Genomic DNA, 9,237 nt, shown 5'->3' with positions numbered 1-9,237 from the left:
CGCAGGGGGAGTGCTGAGGCAGCGCAGGGAATGCTGCGGTCCCAGGGAATGCTGCGGTCCCAGGGAAGGCTGAGGCGTCCCCTGCCCGGGGCACTCGGCAGCAAATCCCTGATGTTGAGCAGCAAAAGGAAAGTTCTGGGTTAGTGGGAGGAGGTTTCTGGAGTGGAGCTGGGACAGGTGCTGATCCACGCATGGAATCACGGGGTGGTTTGGCTTGGAAGGGACCACCAAGATCATTTACACTCTGTTTGTTGTCTGGTTCCACCGCAAAGAACATCCAGAATTGCCACCTCACCCTCACGGACAGCAGGAATGTCTTCCATAGCTCTTGTTTCGGAATGGGAATGGCAGTTGGGAGCTCTGGCAGGACCAGGTAAGAAGAGAAATGGGATCATTCTGGCTGCTGCTGGAGGTGGTTTTCTGCTTTCAGGCTGTTCTTCTGATTGATCCTTTCACAGCAGTGTTCTAGGGCAAATTTGAGGGTAATTCCAGGAATTTCAAACCAGATAAAAACTGGTGGGGAAAAAATGAGAACCTGATCTATTTCTGGTAATTCCAAGCTTCTCCCACAACACCGTTCCAGGGGAAAGCTGATGAAAGGGTAAAGATGCAGAGGAACAAGTGCTGTAAACCCCCCATGCGCTCTTGACAGAGCAAACCTTGCAGTACTCCCAGCAGATCTCTTGGAGAAAGCGTGGGATCGCAAGGTTTTCCGGGAAAGCAAAACAGGGGCGGAGATGAGGGAATAGGCTTCCAGTTCTTCCTTTAGCTGAAAGCCTGGGGGAATTGAGAGGGGCCACAAGAACTGTTTGTGTAGGAAAATGGGAGTTTGGGGGCTGAATCTGAGTTTCTCTCTGGGGCGTTTTTGAGGGAAAAGCTGAGGTGCTGTTTAAGGGAGAGAGTGCACATTTTTGGGATGGAAAAGGTTTGATCAATATTGTAGAGGAAGTAAAATGTTGGGGGTAAAAGTGGATGCAATCTGGAGGGGGCAGAAGGAATATTTTGGAGGCAAAATGGGGAACTGAGTAGTGGACAGATGGGGAACATTTTGGGGGCAACACTTGACAAACTCTCTGGGGTGGAGAACGAAGACATTGAGGGAAAAATGAGGTGATGAGCAGTGGGCACGTAGGGAAGGTCGTGGGGGTAAATGTTGAGAAAAGCCCCGTGGTATTCAAGAAATCCTTGGAAGCAGGACTGAGGAATTCAGTGGTGGAAAGATAGAGGAATTTTGCGGGGGTAAAACTTCCAAAGATCTAAGAGTTGAGAGTGAGTGTTTTTAGGTAAAAAGGATGTCTTGTTGAAGTTGGGCGTCTGGATTGTGGCATTTGTGGATCACAGGGTGTTTTTGCAGAAAGTAGGAGATAAAGAAGACTCCCAAAGCCTCGGTAGCTGTGTTAAGAAATCCCTCGCAGGGAAGAAAGGTACCTAAACCTCCTAGAAGTAGGGACTAATTAGCACGGGAAGGGGAAAACCCACCCCCAGTGGGAGAGAGCCCGCCGGGTAAGGGAAGAGAAGGATGCCCTTAAGAAGGAGCAGGGAAGGTGAATTTCTCGGTTTTCTAAAATGTATCAAAAAGTTTGGAATCTGGGTCTGTGTGGAGGCCGGGATTTTCTCGGCCATATGCAGAGCCCAGCATTAGGAATAAAGTTTTGATATCCTTCCAGCACCCAAACGCAACAGAGGGAATCCTGGAGGAGGTGGAAAACGCTGTCGCTCCGTCGGTGGAATTCCTGGGAAATGGAAAGCAGCAGAAGCAGCAAGAACAGAGTTGGAAGCAGGCTCCAGCCGGGTAAGGCAGACACCAAATCCTTTGGAATTAGAAGTGGGCAGGGGTGGGAAGAATTAATTCTTACATTCGTAGCCCATGGATTCCTGAGCAGGATCCCGGCAGGGAAGAGTGCAGGGATCAGACTGGGGACTGATCCCAGCTGGGGGCATGAGCCTTGGAATTGGCTGGAGGGAAGAAAGAGGGATCCTTTGAGCACAAGGATCAGCTGTCAAATGTGGAGATGGCATCAGACAATTCCTCGGGAGGGTTTAGTTCCTGGGCCAAATCGATCTCCTGCCTTGTGAAGGAGCTCAGAGACCTGGGAAGAGCCCAAGCAACGCAGGGAATGCAGTGGCAGATAAAACTGCCGGGGAACGGTGGGGAAAAGCATCGAACAGGGGGCCTCGTTTTGTACAGGAACGGTACCAAAAAATGTCCAAAAGAGCAGGAATCCAATGGGATTTTACGTATTCCTCGGAGACCACAATCCAGTGGGAAGGCTGAGAGAAGGAAACAAAGCCTAAAAAGGCAAATGAGCCAAATCCTGCCCAAAGCCTCCAATGGCCACATTCCCTGGCATTGCTGAGGACTTCAGCCGAGCTCCAGGCAAAAGGTGAGCACCTATGGAATCCTTTCTGGGAGACCATATCCAGCTGGGACCCTTCCTGGAGAAGGCCATGGGATATGGGTTATCCCAGGTCCAGAGAATATGTCATTTCCTTGGAAAAACACTTGGATCACTGCATCACTTTCTTGTTTCAGGCTCACCAGTCAGCCGGGCTATCCAAGTCCATCCTCCCCAGCGGGGAGAGCGGGAGCACGTCCGGCCATGGAGAATTTCTGGGAGAGCCCGGGAGAAGAAAGAAGGCTCCAGCTTCACAGATCTGTGTCATAACCCATCCTGTCGGCCGCTCCTGTTTGATCCTGGTGCATTTGTCCTCTTGGATTCAACCTGAGCAGCGCTAATTAATTGCTGGCAATGAAGCAGCCTTTGGTACTTCTTTTCCACAAAACCTCTCCATCCTGCCCTTCAATCCTGTTGCAAACACGGGGAAAACCCAAAACTCCGTTTTTCCCCCCCTCTCCCCTTCACTTTGCCTCCTCTTTTCTCGCAGGCTTTGGGCTATCCAGGCTTGCATGTGGATTAGGCAGAGCACCCTGTAGGCTCAGCTCCAGGTGGGATTGCAGCGGTGTTGGAAGCACCAGGGATTCTCCCAAGGTTTGGTGTGAGGAGCTGCATCTTGGGAGGGGCTGGGATTTTGTGCACTTCTGGGGTTTTTTTTCCTGTTTGCCTTTTGGGCCGCCTCAGAGAAAAGGCTGAAAACCGAAGGAGCTGAGGGGGGGTTCCCAAATTCCTTTCCAGCCCTTCAGAGGAGGCACAAAGCCACGTGCAGCTGAGGAGAGGGATGTGAGGAGAACGGCAATAATGGAGCCTTGGGACTCTGCACTTCATTCTTTTCACGTGTTTGGAGGTGCAGGAAATGCCAAACCCCACAGGAATTCTGTGTCTGTAACATCGGGTGCAACCTTTTGAAACCCAAGTGCTCAGAGTGGGGTTTTCCCAAGGGTAAATCCCAATGTGACATGGCAAAGCTTCAGTGAGGATTTCCAGGCTTGACTGCACAGCTTTTGGGAAAGCTCAGTAGCCAAACAAGATCAGATTTCTGTCGGATTTGGATCAACCGTGGCGTTTAAATCTGGGACAGCTCAGCTTCCCGGGTGGGAAAGTGCTTGGAGTAGCCGAGAGCTGAGCCGTTGTTGAGAATTCCAAGCGTTGTGTCCTTACGCTCCTTAATACAGCGTTTAAATAATTGATCCTGAAAGGAGCCAGTATCAGAGGGATTTGTTAGAGGGGCAGGAATGTTTTTTCACGTGGCAGTGTGTCGGGATAGTCAAGACTCCTTACGTCAGAATTAATTGGTCTTCTTTCTTTTCCCTTTTGTTCTTTCTAGATTGTGGCTGAGTGGGGAGAATATTTGGGATAAAGAAACGAAATGCCCGAGGGAAGCTTCGTGTTCCCGTGGGGATGCTTTAGGCGCGTGCAGCTTCTGAGCTGCACCGAAAGTTGAGGCTCCCCCGGAAGCCTTCCGAAGCTGGAAGGGCCGGGGAAGAGAATTCCAGGAGAGGTGTGGGAAGCGCTTTCTGCCAGGTCTGGACAGCACCGAGGTGGGAATGACTTCAAAGTGTTCCTTGTCCCTGTCCTGTTCCCAGCCCAGGACAAAGTTGGTGTTCCCTGAGCGGCTGCGGTTCCCTGGATGTGGCAGGAGGAGGTCTCTGCCGGGGAGTGGGAGAAATGTCCCTGCCCGGTGCCGTGTCCTTGGCGGGCAGAGAGCGCCGATCGTGGCAAGGGGGGTTTGTGAGTGTGGAATCAATCCTGGCTCCTTTTTAAGGGGGTGTTTTAATGAGTCATCAGCAGGGACCACTTTTAGCCAGCTTTAGTTAAGTTCCTTTTGCACAGGTTTCATGTGGCTTTGATGGTGAAATCAGCAAACCCTGAAGTTTGCCAAATTACCCCTGAAAAGCTTTAATGAACCAATCCTGAGGGAACTGGGGATTGCATATCTGGGATCTTATGGCCCTTTGAGGCCATGTTGGGTTTACCCCCTGATTTTGGTGCCGAGGGAAACTCCAAGTTAAGAATAATCCAAATATGAAGCACTTCTCACAAAAGTCAGCTTTGCAAAGCTTTATTTGGGCTAAAAAAGAAAAGATGGGAATGCCCTTGGCAGAAAAGCAGCTGTGAGGCACAGCAGGCTTCAAATGCCTGTCAGCAGGCGCTCCAGGAGAAACGGCTGCTGGCTGCGGGCATCCTGGGCTTTCCAGGCAGGTTTTGTAGCGGATTGCAAGGCAGTTTTCCTGCCTCTGGGGGGTGGCACCTGCATCCCACTGGAAAGGGAAAATGTGGAGAGAGCGGCAAGCGGGAAGACGGTTGCTGATGTGTGTCCTTGGATTGCAGTTCCTCCCGGTGGGTCTGTGCTGCTGGAAGTTTGAAGGAGATCAGTCCTGGAGTACGTGTGGGTTCACCGGTGGGGCTTGGGAGCGACGCTGGACATGAAATTCCAGGGATGTTCCCCTTGCTGGAGTGAGAAGCAGTGGAAGCACTTTGCTGTGTGCTTCTTCATCGCCTTCGCCTCGGTCCCCTGGGGCTCCAGGTAATCCCCTCTCACCTTTGCTTTTCCAAGGGTCTCTAAATGAGGGCTTGAGCTTTGGTGCAGCTCCCTTTACAGGGAAGATGTGTTCCAGGAAAGGTCTCCTGGTCTGGACCGATGGCGTTGCAGGAAGAGCAGGAAACGCCAGAGCTCCTGTGGCTCCCTCATCTGATTTGCCTGCAGGCAGCAAGGATCATTCCCAAGTGTCATCCCCTGGCTCCGTGACTCGGGGAGGTTGTGTTCCCCCAAAGGCCAGGGGCCGCTTTGTGTTGCAGCTCACGAAAAGTCCAGCTCGGTGGTGCTGGGTTTGGTTTTTGTGTGCAATGAAGGCACTAAAAAATTCCCCTCCTTCACTGGCACAGCCCTGGAGTGGGAGCAGATTCCCCTTATCCCGGAGTTATCCCGCTCCTGCCCTGGATCCCTGCGGTGCCGTGGTAGGTGAGGAGACTGAAAGCTTTCATTAGGAATTGGGGATTATGAGCACTGACATTTACTGTGCTAGAAAGTCCAAGGGACAAATTTGTGCCAATTAATGTCACGCCTTTAACTACGAGGATCAATTCGTGTTATGCTTGTACCAGAGTCTGGTGACAGAGGGGGTTTCCAAAGGAAGTCTTGGTCCATGGAGGCCTGTGCCCAAAGAAAATGCCAAGAGAACTGAGGTATGAAAAACAAAGGTCCTTTATTTATATAAGAGCAGCAACAAAAACGAGCTGCAGAACATATTTACATTGTAAGAACCTTTGTAACAACAACGATCTATAGAACGTATTTACAAGAACATATCTATCAAAACTATCTTAAACGTATTTACAGAAGACAAAAAGAAACGCTAAAACGTATCTACAGAAGGGTGCCATCTCTGCCCTGGATCTCCGTCAGTCCTGGAAGAAAAGCAAGTGACACAGTCATTGCAGTCAGGCACAGAGGGCTGTTCCATGTGCCCCAGGCTGGGACACACTGGCAGAGCGGGACTCTGCTGCCAGCGCTGAGCCTGGCTGGGGCTGGGGGTCAGGCCCCAGGCACTGGCATGGGGCTTGTGTGAGCCAAAGCAAGTGCAGGACAGGCTGGGGATGGTGCTTGTGCTGCCAGAATCCAGCCCACGGGGCACCGTGTCCCTCGGGGGGGCACCCAGCCCAGCCCCAGCCTGGCAGCAGGGCACCCACTCTGCCTGTGGGGAGCACCTACCTGTCCTACCGCTGGAGTCCCTCTTCATCCCAGGACCATGTCCTCCTCCTCCTCGTCTTTTCCATCCACATCCATGTCCTCACTGTAGTCTTCCATTTCCACCTCCATCTCTTCCTCCATCTCTTCCTTCACATCAACCTCCATCTCTTCCTCCATCTCCTCCTTCGCATCCACCTCCATCTCTTCCTCCATCTCTTCCTTCACGTCCACCTCCATCTCTTCCTCTCCAGTCTCTCCTCCATCCACTTCCATCTCCTCCTCTGTATCAGTCTTTATATCCACCTGCATCTCTTTCTCTTCGTCTCTGGAAACCTGCAGATGTAGCAAAACCTCGGAGTGGGATCCGTGTCCCACAGCATCCCCACAGAGGCACTTAGGTGGTGTCCATTTCCATGGAATGGCACCTTACCTTCCTCGGGATGAATGTGAGCATCTGGCAGGGATGAACGGCAAAATCCAGGCACAAGAGACCTTTGGGAACTCTTGGGAGTAGCGGAGCAGGGGCCAAGCAGGGTGACGGGTGCGTAGGCACAAGGGCGAATGGTTGTGTTGTCCTCTTTGCTGGATGCTGGGAGCTCCGGTGTGAATGCAGACCGTGACATCACAATTGACAGGAGTCCAGGGTCACCGTGGAGTGGACAACGGGGATCATAGAATGATGGACTCCCTGAGTGGTCTGGCTTGGAAGGGACGCTAAAGATCATCTTGTTCCAACTTGAGCAATCTTCTACCAGAGCACGTTGCTCAGAGTCCTGTTCCCACGTGGCCTTGGATGTTCGCAGGGATGGGGCATCCACATCCTCTGTGCACAGCCTGGGCCAGTGCCTCAGCCCTCTCAGTGTGAAAAAGCAGCTTCCTTAGAGCCAACCTAAATCAACCTCCTGCAGTTAAAAGCCATCCCCCTTCTCCTCTTGCCACTGGCCCTATTGAACACTGTCCCCATCTTTCCTATGGGACCCTTCAAGTCCTGCATGGCCACAGCAAAGCCTCTCCAGGGCCTTCTGTTCTCCAGGCTGAACATTCTCAAGCCCACATGGACAGCAGTGACTTAGATCAGCAGAAATCAAAGCTGCAAGGTAGCAACTAGCACCAGGAACTGAGAGAGGGAAGCTTTAGACCCAGGCTTGTCTCGAAATAGACAAAATTAGTAAGAGTGCAGGGGCAGATGGTGGGACACTGGCTCTGTTCTAACTGATGAATATTTTCTTTTTTTCTTCTTCTTTTCTGTCATGCTGACCCAGGTTTGGCTGTTTGAAAGGAAGCTTGGCACAGCATCCATTGTCTTCTCCATTTGTGAAACACCGAGCAGAATCTGAGCAGGCTGATGGCGCAGAGCAAAACCTGCAAATATCTTGATAATCCTGAGCCTGGGGGATGCAGCTAAACCCAGTCCAAAGGAATTTCTGGAAAGTCGAACCTGGTTTACATTTTCTTGAGTTTGGCTGTGCCAGCTTCACCAGACATTTATAAAAAAAGCAAACAAAAAACTCCAACCAAAAAAGACAAAAACCCAAACAAACAAACCCACACAAACCAATCAAACAAACAGATAAAAAACCCCAAATCAAACCAAAAGGAATGAGGAGTTCATAGTAGTTGTGAGGATATCACAGCAGGCGAACGGCTGCTTCCCACAGGACCACCATAAAAAGCCACATGGAACAGCTGCTCCAAAAGATCCACACCAGGGGCAATAGAAAAAGGGATACATGGCAGCTTTGGGGGTAGCTCCACATTGAGGTGAAGGATGAGCACTCCGTGGTACAGATCCAGCATTCCCCACACTCCAGGCCGCTCTTTGCTCCTGATGAAAGACCCTTGCAGGACTGTGGCCCTTCTCAATGCAATGTAAATCATCGCCACAGCTCTCAGCTGAGCCACTGGCATTTCCAGAGCGAGATTCAGGCACAATCCTACTGCCTCGGAGCATCTGTGGAAGATCCTGAACTTCTTCACCCCCAGAAACACAAAGCAGCTCAGGCTTTCCCTGAATTGGGTCTTCAGAGGAGGTTTCCAGTATCTCTGAGATTTGTTCACCCCTCAGCACGTGTGACTTTATGTACAGTGATGCATTTGGGTTCCTTCCTCACCCCTGTGTGCCAGAGAGAAACCACCCACGTGGATGAAGGATAATGTGTACAGGAAAATTTATTCCTGGATTGTCATTTTGCTTCACTGTCACTTAGTTAAACATGGTCCTTATCTAAGAAGGACTTAGAAGAAATGTGTAGGAATTTTGGCTCTGAGAGGAGCAGAAAGCACATTTTCTAAAGCAAATTCCCAGCTGATGCAGCTTCCCTGGCAAAAGAGTGATTCCCATTCATCTTCCTGGGAAGAATGTGAAGACCCATTCAGAGATCACAGGTTCAGCTGGCCTTTGGCTTTGTGTACCTCATTTCACAGGTCCAGTTTCATTAAAGGAGGCTCAAGTTTGCCTTGCAACACAGAAGTGCTGTAGCTATTCCCAGGAGAAAACCAAGAAATGACTGTCCCACGGTGTGGTCACTAGGTTGGTACCCGGGGTAGAAATCCCACCACAGTTGTGGCTCTGTGAGCAAAGAGAGCCAGTGCTTTTTGGGGCTGTAACAGCTGAGAGTGTGGCAGGGCAGTTTTTATATTATTTTTAGAGTCCTGAAAACATTGTTCCCAAAACAATCTTTCTCTCCCATCTTGTGTCATAAATTGTGGAACAGAGAAAATGGAAAGGAGCAGAGGTTTGTTTAAATTGGCTTTTTTGTTGTTGTTTTTTAGTCTTAAAATAGCATCAGCGTGATGCATGATACTTTAGAAATTGGATTAGTGACACCTATTTTGTCCCACCAGAGAGGTGGGATTTAAGACTTCCAACAATAGAAACACCAGATGTGCAAGAGGCTCAGTTTTCCACCCCTCACAGGCCGGTATCTTGCTGTGCTATTTTAAGCAGCCTCAGCCAGGTATATTAAAATACTGCTCCAAACAACAACAGAATGAAAATGTTCCACCAAATGGGGAAAAATAAGAAAAGTGGGCGGCAGCTGATGTTCATTTTGCAAAGTCAGATGCAAACAATGTTTGCTGGATTCCTTTCCTAGAAAAATGTAGACATTTAATAGAAATCTACCTCTGAGGCTGGTAAGTTTGGTATGA

General features: G+C 50.3%; 1 long non-coding RNA gene across 1 annotated transcript; it reads right to left on the bottom strand.

The window, feature by feature from the left end:
* Positions 1-5,583: 5,583 nt before the first annotated feature.
* LOC116451833 lies at positions 5,584-7,350 on the bottom strand. The gene is made up of 2 exons (XR_004243347.1): positions 6,109-7,350; positions 5,584-5,804 (listed from the first exon to the last, which is right to left on the bottom strand). It is a non-coding gene; the product is annotated as an uncharacterized LOC116451833 (long non-coding RNA).
* Between the last annotated feature and the right edge of the window lie 1,887 nt (positions 7,351-9,237).

Source organism: Corvus moneduloides, chromosome 16 (genome assembly GCF_009650955.1).
Source record: "Corvus moneduloides isolate bCorMon1 chromosome 16, bCorMon1.pri, whole genome shotgun sequence".
NCBI classification, from domain to species: Eukaryota; Metazoa; Chordata; class Aves; order Passeriformes; family Corvidae; genus Corvus; species Corvus moneduloides.
This window is presented reverse-complemented; position numbering and strand designations above follow the sequence as displayed.